The following is a 13,633-nucleotide window of genomic DNA, read 5'->3' on the forward strand; positions in this document are numbered from 1 at the left end:
GGAGTGGCAAAAAGAATGTGGCCTGATTAATCAAGTGGTGTCTCTTATGATAAAGGATAAAAAGGTTCAGGAACGTTGCCCCGTATGCACTTCCACCAAAATGTGCTTTAAACATTTGGCACTGAAGGGAAGGGGATATACAGAAACAGGTCCTGAATTAGATATTGCTCCTACTGCCCCAATAATTCCTGCAGTTCCCATATACCACCCCCCATTCCACTGCCTTTCCCTGAACGTGGACCTGACTCCAGACCTGGGCATCCGACTGGGCAATCAGCCCAGGGTGCTGATTTAAGAGAAGGGCACACACTACAATTTTGCAATTGTTTTTACAGATCTCAGGAGGTCCTTTAAGGGGGGAATACAAGGGGGAAGAGGAGGATTGACTGACAGAACCCCTCTTGGAATAAATCAGTTTGCCTTTTGTAAGAAGGAGGGGCACTGGAAAAATGATTTTCCAAGGAAATTAAATGGTCAGCAAACAGCAGCTAATGTGATGATTCTAGGAGAGTATGCAGATTGACGTGGACCGGAGGTGAACCCAGCTGAGCCTCTGGTTACAGTTAAGCTGGGAGAGAAGGAGGTTACATTTTTAGTGGACACTGGAGCAACGTTCTCAGTTGTGAACAAACAGAAGGGGTGATAGGATCTAACATGGTAAATATTGTGGGAGCCACGAGGAAGGAAGAAAACCGGCCATTCTTACAACCCTTGAACTTACAATTTGGAAATAAAATCATAACACATGAATTTCTGTACGTTCCAGAATGTCCTATACCCTTAATGGGAAGAGATCTGCTATCCAAATTAAATGCCCAAATAGTTTTTGAAAATGGAGAATTGTTGTTAAAAATACCAGAATCAAAAACAGGGGAAATTCTGATGATACAGGAAAAACCAAAGATACAAGAAATCCCCCCAGAAGTGAGTTATGCAGTAGTCCCCATGGTGTGGGAGACTGATGTCCCTGGAAAATCCAAATTGGCACAACCAGTGAAAATTGAATTAAAGGAAGGAGCAAAACCAGTTAGGATCAAACAATACCCAATTAAACCTTAGGCAAAACAGGGAATTAAAAAGCTGATTGACAAATTCTTGAAATATAAGATTTTAGAAGAATGTGAGTCAGAATATAATACCCTTATTTTACTAGTCTGAAATCCCACAGGTGAGTATAGATTAGTACAGGACTTGAGAGCTATAAATCAAATTGTAAAAGACATTCACCTGGTAGTATCCATATACCTCATTGACAGCCCTTAAAGAAAAATACCGGTGGTTTACAGTGCTTGATTTGAAAGATGCTTTCTTTTGCATACCCCTGGAACAGGAAAGTTGTAAACTGTTTGCTTTTGAGTGGGAAAACCCACAAACAAGGTGTAAAGTACAGTTAACCTGGACATGACTACCCCAAGGATTTAAGAACAGCCCAACAATCTTCGGCAGCCAACTTGCCAAAGAACTAGAGATATGGACAAATAAAAAGACAGTGACTCCACGACGAGAACATCTACTCTTATAATACGTGGATGACATCTTAATAGCTACAGAAGAAAAGACAGCCTGTATACAGGTAACCATTGAACTTTCAAATTTTTTGGGGGGGGACTTAATGGGTATAAGGTGTCTAAGAAGAAAGCCCAAATAGCAAGCCAAACAGTGATATATTTGGGCTTTGAAATTTCAAAAGGGCAAAGAAGATTGGGGACTGATCGAAAGGAAGCAATATGTGCTATTCCGGAACCTCGGACTGTACATGAATTAAGAGCTTTCCTGGGAATGGCCGGGTGGTGTCGTCTCTGGATTATGGATTATGGTCTTTTGGACAAGCCATTATACGAGGCCCAAAAGTCCACCCCTTTCATATGGGGTCAACAACAACAGGAGGCCTTTCAAAAGCTTAAGCAAGCTTTAATGACAGCACCAGCTCTAGGATTACCTGATTTAACTAAATATTTCCAGTTGTTTGTTCATGAAAGGCACCCAGAGGATAGAAGCTGGAAGAGACCTGTGGGGTACTTTTGTAAACAACTGGACACGGTGAGCGAAGGATGGCCTTCCTGCTTGCGGGCAGTACCGGCAACAGTAATATTGATACAAGAAGCCAGAAAGCTCACCTTGGGAAGAACCATCACAGTCTATGTTCCGCATATGGTTGCTACAGTGCTGGAACAAAAAGGGGGGTATTGGCTGTCCCCTAGCAGAATGATGAAATATCAGGTAATCATTACGGAGCAAGATGACATGATTCTGAAAACAACTAATCTTGTAAATCCTGCAGTTTTTCTGAGTGCTTCACAGGAGGAAGAACAACCTGAACATGATTGTATAATGACTACTGAACATACGTACTCTAGTTGAGAAGGTTTGAAGGATGTCCTTCTCGAAGATCCTGAATGGGAGCTGTTTACAGATGGCAGCAGCTTTGTACAGAATGGAACCCGCTACGCAGGATATGCAGTAACAACTGAAAGTACTGTGGTAGAGGCAAATGCACTGCCCAGCACTACATCAGCACAGAAAGCAGAATTAATTGCCTTAACACGAGCATTGTAACACGAGCATTGGAATTAAGTAGGGAAAGAAAGTGAACACCTGGACAGATTCAAAATATGCTTTTGGAGTGGTTCATGTCCATGGAGCATTATGGAAAGAACGAGGACTATTGTCCTCCCAGGGAGCAAATATTAAGCATCAGAAGGAAAATTTACAGTTGCTTTTGGTGGTTCAGGAACCGGCTCAAATAGCAATCATGCACTGTAAAGCACATCAATCTGGAAATACAAAAATAGTAGGAGGAAATAGGTTAGCAGATCAAGCTGCCAAGGAAGCAGCTCAACAGTGAATGTTACAAATGGCAGTAATTCCTACCAGAACTGTAACCCTCCCAAAGGAACCACCAGAATATTCGAAGGAAGATGAGAAGTTAGCTCAATTTTTAAATGCAAAGAAAAGTTTAGAAGAATGGTGGACAACCTCTGAAGGCCAGGTGGTTGTGCCCCCATTAATTATGAGGGAAATACTACAAGTAAAACATCAGGAATGCCATTGGGGTGTAGAAGCCCTGGAGACATTCCTGAAGAGGCACATAGTATCAGTAAGGATGTCAGAGATGGCTAAATCAGTTGCTGCAAAATGCAATGTATGTTTAAAGAATAATCCAGTGGTACAGAAGAGAGTTCAAATGGGCAAATTGAAAGTAGGGGTAGAACCTGGTGATTATTGGCAAATTGATTTTACAGAATTACCCAATTGTAAAGAATATCGGTATGTTTTGGTTGGGGTTGATACCTTTTCTGGATGGCTGGAAGCCCTTCCCTGTCGCACAAATCAAGCTAAAGAAACAGTTAAATGGCATTTACAAGAGATAATTCCAAGATTTGGAGTGCCTATTGGAATATCATCAGATAGAGGTCCACATTTTGTAGCCACTGTGGTGCAGGACATAAGCAAAGCCCTAGGGATATCCTGGGATTTGCATGCTTCCTGGAGACCACAGTCCAGTGGAAAAGTAGAGAAGATGAATCAGACTTTAAAAAGACAAATTAGTAAGATATGTCAAGAAACTAAACTGAAGTGGCCTCAGACACTCCCATTAGCATTGTTGCATATTAGGGTGAAGCCCCGAAGTGGGATGTTAGTCAGCCCCTATGAATTGATGTACGGAAAACCATATGAGACACCTGAACCTAATCCAAATATGCATATAACAGGAAAACAAGATGTATATAATTATATGCTTTCTCTTGGAAAAACTTTAGCTAAACTCTGGAGTGCAATAGTGTGGAATCGACCCCTGGCTCTGGAAAATCCAGTACATGACTTTCAACCTGGAGGCTATGTCTACATAAAGACCTGGACAACGGAACCCTTACAAGAGAAGTGGAAGGTACCCTACCAAGTTCTCCTAACCACATTCACTGCAATTAAGATTTCTGAATCAGATGCTTGGATCCATTACACCAGAGTGAAGAAAGCACCATCTGCGAAGTGGAGAGTGATTGGAAATCCAGAGACTTTAAAATTGACCCTTAAAAGCAGAGTTTAATTGAATTATTATACAAGCAGAAGTAAGACAACGAGATAAGTCATTAAAAGATACACCATCATATTACCATTTGGCATTTAATGAGACAACAATTTGAATATGTGAAAGTATTGAGTATGATTATCAATACTTTCAAAGGGGGGAAATGTTGCAGTTACCTTAATAAAACAGTTTGAATCCTCGAATATTATTTTGATTTTAGTTTAAAAAAATGATTTTGATTTAAAATGGAGTTATAGCAGCTGTGACAATATAAGGTATGTTGAGGCCCTTAGGAACAGATAACTAGTATGGTGTTTGCTTTAATCACTATAGGAATCGTTATTAACTAGTATGGTGTTTGCCTTAATCACTATAGGAATCGTTATGGACTCTGAATCAAAACAATGGGTAGTGATTATGGATCTTGAGATAAAATGACTATGTAACCATGACTCTGCTGAAAAAGTGTATAAATACGTGGTGTTTTGTATCTGTCGATGAACACGTCTTTGGCGGAGTTATCCCCCGTGTTCCCCAGCACTGGAATAAAGAAGTGCCTGCTTATCTGCTGTGTGTAGGTAAGTTCTATTCGCGATTGCGACCGCTAACACTTCTGCCGCGCTGCGGCTGCTGCGCCGGGTCTCCGCAGGCCCCCGGGGGTGGAGACGAGGGCCCGGGGGTGGGCGAACCGGAGGCGAGGAGGCATCCCCCGCCCCACCCCACCCCGCCCCACCCCGCCCCGCCCCTGGGGCCCCTGGGGCCCAGCCGCGGCCCCCACGGGGGGAGCCCCGCTGCGCACACGGCGGAGTGGGCCCCCCCCTTCCTCGGCCCAGGGGCGGGGCTGCTGCCAGCACTGAAGGAAAGAGCTGGGAGCCAGCCGGGGTTAGTGTTGGGGTGGGGGGTTGGAATGGGATTTTGATTTTAAAGTGGAGCTATAGCAGCTCTGAGAATAGAAGGCACAGTAAGACCCTTAGGAACAGGTAGCTAGAATGGTGTGTCCCTTGATCACTGTAGGAATTGTTATGGACTCTGAATTAAAACAACTCGATTGCGACCACTGACAGGCCCTGCCTCTCTCCCCCCCCCCACCCCCGCTGGTAAGGACGGGAGCCAGAAAAGGGCACTTTCTCCCAGGCAGAAGGAGAAACTTGTCATTTCGATAAATGGTGTGAGACGGCAAAACCCAGCTCTGGTCCTGGCCCAGCAGGCAAGAGCCCAAGGCAGGCAGCTGCCATGCCTGCGCTCACTGGCACCTGCTGTCCTGAGCAGAATCTCTCACGCCATGCCCTAGAAAGCCTCCAAGCTTTCCCTTGCCCTCACCCTGCCCCTCATTCCGGGAATGGCCCTGGGGATGGAGGGCTGATAAGTTTCCACAGAGCCCCTCAACAGAACCCCTCAAGACCCTAAACCTTTGGAATGACACCCTTCGACAGAACATCTAAAGAGCCTAAATTTATTTCACGAAATCCCTCATCATAACCCTTAGACATAATCCCTACAGACCGTAAACATGTTGAAGGAAAATGCTTGATATAACCCCATCATTAGTGGTCGTAGTCGAAGCCTTAGCAGGTGTTAGGAGGTGGATTGCCTTTGCTAGAGGAAAGTGGGGCTTTGGCTCCTTGCTCCAGGGCTGTGCGTCTGGCTGGGGCCAGGAGCTGAGCTGGGGGGAAGGAGCACCCAGCCACTGCAGCCTCAGGACAGGCAGAGAAGTGGGTCCTGATGGAGGGAAAGCCAAGAGCCAGCCCTGAGCTGGGCGAGAGCAGCCTGAGGGAAGGCTGGAGTGGGGATACGCTGGCTGGGAAGCAGCACCTGGCTCAGGGCAGAGGCAGCTGGAGAGAGCAGGGCAGTGAAGGCTGCAGTGCCAGGGCTTGGTGGGGCTGGGGGCTGACCTGGGAAGGGGCCAGAGAAGGAAGGAGACAGATCTCAGTGAGAGAAAGATTCCTGTTGTGAAAGAGATGCACCTTGCCTGAGGTCCTGGAGGTCTGGCTCACCCCAGCTGAAGAAAGGGAGTGGGAGAGAGCCTTGTGGGTCTGTGCCCATGTGCTGAGTGCTTGCAAGGAATGATTTGAGCTCATGGTGAGTAAGGACCCCTCTGTGTCCTGGTGCCCCATTCCCACCATTCATGCCCCTGGAAGGGAGCTCTGCCCGATGAGGTGCTGGATTTCGGGGCTTCTGGGATTACGGGGTAGCCCTTCTGTCTGCCTCTCTGCCCGGTAGCTGCTCAGGGAGCAGGGTGGGTGGTAGAGGCGAATGGGTGCTGGGGCTGCCCGCGACCCTTTTCCTGCTGCTCTCCCCTTCAGAGAGGATGTCCTTGCAAGCAGTTCAGCTCCATGGTGGGGCTACTGGGGTTTCTGATCACTGACTGCCTGGCAACATCCCTCCAGAAGGCATTGGTCTGCCTTGGCTACCTTCTGCAAATGCAGGGTGAGGAGAGTGGGTGCTTCCCAGCCTTGCTCAGCCTGATCCTCCCTCCGTTCCTGGCCTGGCACGATGGGGATCCCACAGGGCCAGGCCCCATCCCCTGGAGGGCAGAGGGAGGCAAGGCACTCGTCTGGTTTTGTGCCCCCACCCCATTATCCTTCTGCCTCCCCGGCCATCTCGGGAGGGATCCCTGGGAGAGGGTCGCTGAGTTCCACTTCCCTGGGGCATGTGTGAGGCTGGGTGGTCAGGGCCATCCCTCACAGCTGTCTGAGAGCAGGACATTGTCACCAATGCTTATGACTGTTCCCCTCCACAGGGAGGAGAGACAGAGGGTTGTTTGACAACTCTCTTGGATAGGGTCCCCAATGTTTCAGAGGGTGCCTTCCCCCTCACTGCCTGCCTTCAGCCTGGAGAGACGGGCAGTCTCAAAATTCAAGAAATGCTGCCTATATGCTGAACCAAGGGGCTACTGATGGTTTGAACAGTGCATCAGCACCTGCTACTGGTGCCTGCTCCAGCTGGTGACCAGGATATGGGCACTTCTTGTCCAAAGTCTCCCACTGGTCCAGGTCCTTCCCATGGGTGAGGTACTGGGAGGCACCAACCTTGCCGTTCCTCCCCTTCCTGCAAGGTCACTCGCAGTCCTCCCTGCCCTGGGACCCACTTCACCCTGCTTGCTCTTCCCCAGTCCCCAGTTCCCTCTAATCTGAGCTTTGCTGGGCACGCTAGGTTTTCCACAGGTTGGACACTTGTTCATTGCTCTCGGTGCTTTCCCCAGCTGTGGTGTTACCCAGCCTGTGAACTGCCCTTCCTTTAGCCCCCAGTTGCTGCCCATTTGTGGCCTGGGAGCCTCTGGCCTCGTGCTGTGCCTGCCCTGTCAAGGCTCCTGTTCTCTGCTGGCGCTGGGCTGAGCTCCCCTTGGGCTTGAGGGGCATCAGAGGCTCGCACAGCCCAGGCTGCCTCAGTGGCCATCCACTGCTGACAGAGGTGGGTCCCTGTGAGGACAGCCATGGGTGGCAGCCCCAGGGTCACGCCCAGCTGAGCTAACTTGATATCAGTTAGTGCCTTTGTCCCTGTGGGCTGAGGGTTTGGTTTGCTCTCTTTAAAAGGGAATTAATTTTCTTTTTAAAGGAAATTCAGCATTTCCTTTTCCTAGCTTGCATTCCTCTGCTGTTAAATGTGCAACTTCACATAAACAGAAGTGAAAAAGATGCTTTTTGGTTCAGCTTTTCGGTTGATAGAAAGAGTTGCATGTGTAATAAATGCAAAACACCACAGAGTGCTTGCTGCCAAAATTGTATCAAACAAATATTTCTTGGAGGAGTAGAAGAAGCCCAGGAAGACATTATTTTACAGTGTTTTCTTGCTCTCCTTTCCCAAGATGTCTCAGAGCTACATCCCATCCTCTGTGTCTCAGAGGTATGTAGTTCCCAGGAGTGAAAAGCTGGGCCAGACAGCTCCTCCTGGATCTCCACAGGCCAGCACTTGAATGTGCCACTGCTCACAGCTCCTTTGGAAAAACATGCCTTGATAATGGTGATGGATTCAAAACCCATGAAAGCGTAAGACCTGTCATCAGTCAGCAGCTCTGCAGAAGTTTAAAGTACTATCAAGACAGTTTTGATGGGAAATTCTGCTTTCTGTGTTTAGTTTTGGGTTCTTTTGAGGGTTTTTTGGTTTATTTTGTTTTAAATCATTCTTATCATCTGTTTAGTTCTTCAAGTTATTTCTTTGAGACTAAGCAACAGGATTTCTCCTTTTCATTCTGGAATGCTTTTTGACATTCTTACATCAACCAGAACCTTTGCCTCTGTTACCAATACGGACAATGACCATAGTTAGCAAGCCAAAATCTAAAAAATCTAAAAAATCATCATCAAGGCAGTCTGACAAATCTAAGAAACCCAGTACTAAAACAATAACGTCACACACCATAATTTTAGGCCAGGTACCACCTGCAGGAGATCCAAACAAAGCCTGAGGACAAAGGACTTGGAGGTGCTATTTATTGTAGATCACCTCAAAAATCTAAGCCTTTTGCCCAAAGAGATCTAGGTAAGTGTGTCTTTTGTCCTCCCCACTTTGTCTTAAAAACAAAAGTAGGAAATGCAGTTCCAATTTGTTACACTGCTATAAAGTGGGACTACGACAAATAAAGACTTCAATGGTAGACTTCAATTGAAGTGACTGGTGTTGGACAACTTAGTTTTATCTATTTACAATCTATTTGTAACTTAGTTTTGGTCTGTTGACAATCAGTTATGGGGAGTGTTTTATAATACACAGACTTAACCAGGTCTTTTGTGTTATGGCAGAGAAAAATCCATTTTACCAAGGTTATTCCTGGCTTCCATTAGTCAAAAGTCTTTGAGTGGTAACTCTGCTTGGGAAGAGATCTGGTGTCTGTAGCGTTACTGTGGAAAACAGGCATGATTAGTGTCAAGATAGAGTGTGGTGTGATAAGTGTAATTGTTGTACCCTGTGTGGATCTGGGGTGTGTTGTGATCACTATGACATGTATAGTAATTGTAGTGAATGTTGGAATCGAGAATGTGTAAGAATAAAAAAAAAAAAAAAATGTACCTTTAACTTGAAACACTGTAAACGCTGCTGCCTTTTAGAAACACTCCTTAACACCCCACCACCACCCCACCACCCCCCCCACCTGCCTAGAGCTGATGCAATAGCTGTTTAGAAAAAGCCCATTGAAAGCTGAGACCCTGAGACTTTTAAAGGACCCAATGAGAGGAAAGCGCGCCAAGAGGTGGAAACCTTCAAACTTCCAAAAGATCCACTGGGAGGAGGACACCACCCCAGCGCTTCAAAGGACCCCATGGAAGAAGAGCAGGATGACTGTCTGATGGAAAGAATGTAAGAGACACTACTTTTAGAACTCGGTGTGCACTGTGGCAGAGCTGAGGCTCTCTGCGCACCCAGCGCTGCTTTGCCTATTGCTTCTCACCCTAAATTGATTGAACCCAAATAAAATTATATACTTTTTATAAAGATTGGCTTCATTCATTTATAACATTACCTTCTATGCTAGTTACTTGCTTATTTTTCTTAGTTTTTATATTTATTGCCATGTAATTACAAGTGTAAGTTTGTGGTTTAAGTTACAAGGAAGAAAAACAATAACTGAATTAATAATAAGATGAAAGACTATAGATGGAAAGAAACCTGGCAAAAGTTACTAAAATGGGAGTGGCAGTTTGTCCTGCATTAGAAGAATAAGGGGCTACCGGGCCCCTCCCAGGAAGGGCTGGGCTCAGCAGGGCCCCTCTGGGCTGCAGCTGAGGCCTGAGCAGCAGCGCCAGCAACTCCAGTTATTTTGGTTTTCCCGGTGAAACTCATTTGTTCTGGGGGGCTGTGGCGGGTTGCTCCCCTGGCGGTGCTGCCACCATGGGGGCCCTGTGGAGCCGCCCGCCCATGCCAAGGCCCAAGGGCAGCAGGTCTGGGAGCGGGACATGGCCGGGTCCAGGAGCAGGTCATGGCCAGCCCTGATCGCCGAGCAGGCAGTGCCTCTGCACAGCTCTGCAGATAATCCTGACCATTTTTAAAAAAAAAAAAAAAAAAAAACAAACAACCCAGAAAACCCCCAAAAGGGGTGGGTGGGTGGTTGTACTCCTGACGCAGCAGCCCAGCTCAGGGCTGGCCAGGCTCCTCCGTCCGTTTCTCCTCTTGGCCTGGGCACCCACTCGCACACGGCAGCGTATGAAATGGCAGCTGGCTGTGGTTAGATGGGGAACCACTCTTTCCCCCCCACCCTTATTTTCTAGCACTTTCATTTCCTGGTGTGAATTCTGGAGTGATGGAAAATGAGACAGGGTTAATTTTTCTTAAGTATTTTGAAGTACTCTGTACACACTATTTTTTAAGAGTGGCTTTTTAATTTTGCATGATTTCAAAGCATACATGTATAGGATTAATTTCAGTTGGTCCTCCCAGCTGCCTTCCTCTGTAGTTCTGAATTAAACGAGAAAAAAAGCCCTTTTAAAAGTGTGAGAAACAAGCTCACATATATTAAAAAAATGTTTTATCGGGGACAAAGTCAGTGGATCAAAGAATACAGTACTGGGCACGATGGTGCAACCTGCCCTAGCAGGGCCTTCTTTTTATAGAGCAACCAGGAGATTTCATTGGTTGAGAAAAAATGGCGAGTTTTCTCCTCTTTACACCTGCGCAGTTCCCTTTTCTTGGTTTCTTCAAGGCTGTCTCTCTCAGTACTTTTCCACTGTGTCACTACTTTTTATCACAAAACAGGCAGTTGCTTTCATTCCCCTCCCTTCTTTGGTGTTTCCAGTTGGTCTTGGTGGTCCTCTGGGGGGTTTGTTGGGGGGGGGAGGGGGGGCGAAGTCCAGGTTCCTCTTCATCAGGAGTTCTTCGCTTAACCCTTTTCTAATGGCTTCCGTTCCTCCCCAGCCTCCCCCATCCAAGTTACCCTTTACATGATACCTAACCACAGACCCTCCCATCCTCTTCTTTGCCCAACTCCCCACAATGCCCAAACATATGCCTAACTTGTGATCAAAAAAGGCTTGTTTAACTGTTATAATTTTAGCAACAATAATTTAATAATAGCTTTAGCCTAACTCAATAAAAGTATTTGTTTTAATTACTTTTAGAGAAAGCAAAATTCTTCTGTTACTTCTCACAGATAACTTGCCAGCTAAATGCAGAAAAAAATAAAGACAGGTGTTTTCCTCACACAAAATAGATGATATCAACCTGAGAGAAAAGAACAGGAAGCAATAGACAAACAACAGTATTTTTCGATTCTAGCACCACAGTAGTTGTGAGGATCATAAAATGTTAAAGAAAACCATGATGAACTTCTGAGAATAAAGGACATGACTAGAGGTTTTAAGTAAACTCTCAAGAAATTTGCTTGGAAGCATTTTTTTTTTTTTAACTTTACCAGTGCAACTTCTTGAAGAAGCACCTGCTTTGCAAACACTTTGAAATGTTAGCACAAGTACTGCCATGCAAATATTCCATACATAAATAATTTTTAACTTTCCATAGCATGAAGTTATGGGAGTAGGGTAGCTGAGTCTATCCTACCAAAAGTACCTTTGTGTCTGAACACCAAACATTTGTTTTGTTAGTCTATTAAAACTGCAGGACAAAAGTTAAGATTGTGGTTCTTGTACAGGATCTTACAAGATAAAATCTATTTTACTTCAACAAAGGCACTACAGCCAACCCACACAAGTACAGCAATGATGCATGTGCTAATCTCAGAGAAAGGCTCTGATACAGCAAGACATCAAGGCACTTGGGAAGCAATCTGTTCTCCAGAGATTTATTCAACTTTACAAAAACGTTATGGTTTTAGTTTAAGCTTTTTGCAAGCTCAAATGTGAGTGGGGAACAGTCATCTAAATGCCATGGTGCAGAATAGTCTCAGGGTATTTTGGTTGCTTTAATACCCATCTTGTGGTAGACCATGGTGGCCCAAAATGATATATGGCAATACGTTACAGTGAGTACTCAAAACTGCCTGCTGCCATGGACAATGTGTGCTGCATGCTCCCGACGCTGGCTTAAGCCAAGCGACACTTCACTTGCTCTTCAGCACTTACAGTGCAAATGAACTGATACCAGAGCAATTCCTGTTTTCTCTGCCCCCTCTCTCTGACAGGGGGTGTCAGGAGGGGGCATGTGAATGGGAATGCCACCCAGCTTCAGGAGGGAAAAGGCTGCCGGTGGGACGCCGTTCATGTGGCCTGCCAGCTCACTTGCCCGTGAGTGCCGTGCCGTGGGAGCTCGGCTCTGCCCTGCAGCGAGGGGTCCATCAGTGCCTTGCTCCCCACACAAAGGGCCCGGCAGGGCTGTGGCTGCTTCCCCCCACCCCTCTTTCTCTTGCATCTCCCTGAGGGGCTTTTCCCACCACAGCCCTACAGTCACCAAAATTAGGAATGAAAACTCCTTAATGCCAGGTTTAGTGTTAACGAGCAGGCATTTATTTATTCAGCTAGGGACATGATCATTCTGTCACTGAAATTCAGAATAAACCTCCTAACACCAGTGTAGCATTCAGAAGCAAGCATTCCCTTTATTGCAGTGCTGTATGCATGGGGGATCACTCCACCTAGCATGCATGCCCTAAAACAAAAGTCCATTGTTTATATTCCTTAAAGATATTAATATTCACACATTTTCAGAGAAGTGTCCACCTCTCCACCTATCTACTACATTTATGTCATGCTGGTGTTGCAAAATTACATTATGCATTCACAGGGGTCGCAGGTGGTCACCGGTGGTTGTTTGGGGAGTTAGCCCCCACCCCACTCCTTTTTCCCTTTGGTGGTTATGAGTCTCCTGAGGACAATTTCTTCTCCTTGGACGTTTCCCACATCTGTTGTCCAGCCAAGCTGTTCTTCCTTATCAGCCTTGCTTGAGCCGTCCTGCGAGGATGTTTCTATTCTCAAGGTTAGGATATCTTCTTTATACACATTAATTACTTATTGGCCTCGTTAAATTCAAACCTAACCATTGTTTAGTAAGAGAGTTTCTCAACATTCCACCCCAGCTTTGAGAAAAGACAGGGGCTTCGGATTATGCGTCTCCCAATTTACGCATTTCCCAGGAGGTGGTTTTCACACTTGCCTAGCTCAGGGACCTCTGTGCAAAGGACAACATGTTGCAGGTGTTTGATTGATTGCTTAAATTCTTATGCTACCCTACGTAGTGTTTTTCCTTCACTCATTTTCCAACACCATGAGGAGTCTGGCAGGGTGGGAGGCTGCAGGCCCTGCAGGATTTGTGTGGGGAACCTACCTCCCATCAGGGAAAACTCCCCTTTAAAATGACTGGTAAGCCTTTTCCAAAGGAAGGCAGGGAGTGCAGGCATGGGTGAAGGGCTCTGTGGGATTAGCCCCAGTTGGGGGAGTCCCTGGTTTTGGTGTTGTTCTGGGTCAGGCTCTCTATGCCTCTCTCCAAGTTAGATAAAGAATATAGGCTTTCAATTTCCATGTTTAAGTTTTACCTTTAAACTACTGTTTCAGCAACTTTTACTTTACTTGTTCTGGGGATCTTATCTCTTTTAGGTTTCATCTTCTGCCCAGTAGAAGATTAAATATTCAAAGGTACCAAATAGCACCCAATTCTTCAAGATTTACATCACACTAATAGAGAAAAAGCTGAACTCATAGCATCACAGAGTGACATCTGTGC

The sequence above is a fragment of the Tyto alba genome, unplaced genomic scaffold, assembly GCF_018691265.1.
Source record: "Tyto alba isolate M040663 unplaced genomic scaffold, T.alba_DEE_v4.0 Super-Scaffold_6, whole genome shotgun sequence".
Classification (NCBI taxonomy): Eukaryota; Metazoa; Chordata; class Aves; order Strigiformes; family Tytonidae; genus Tyto; species Tyto alba.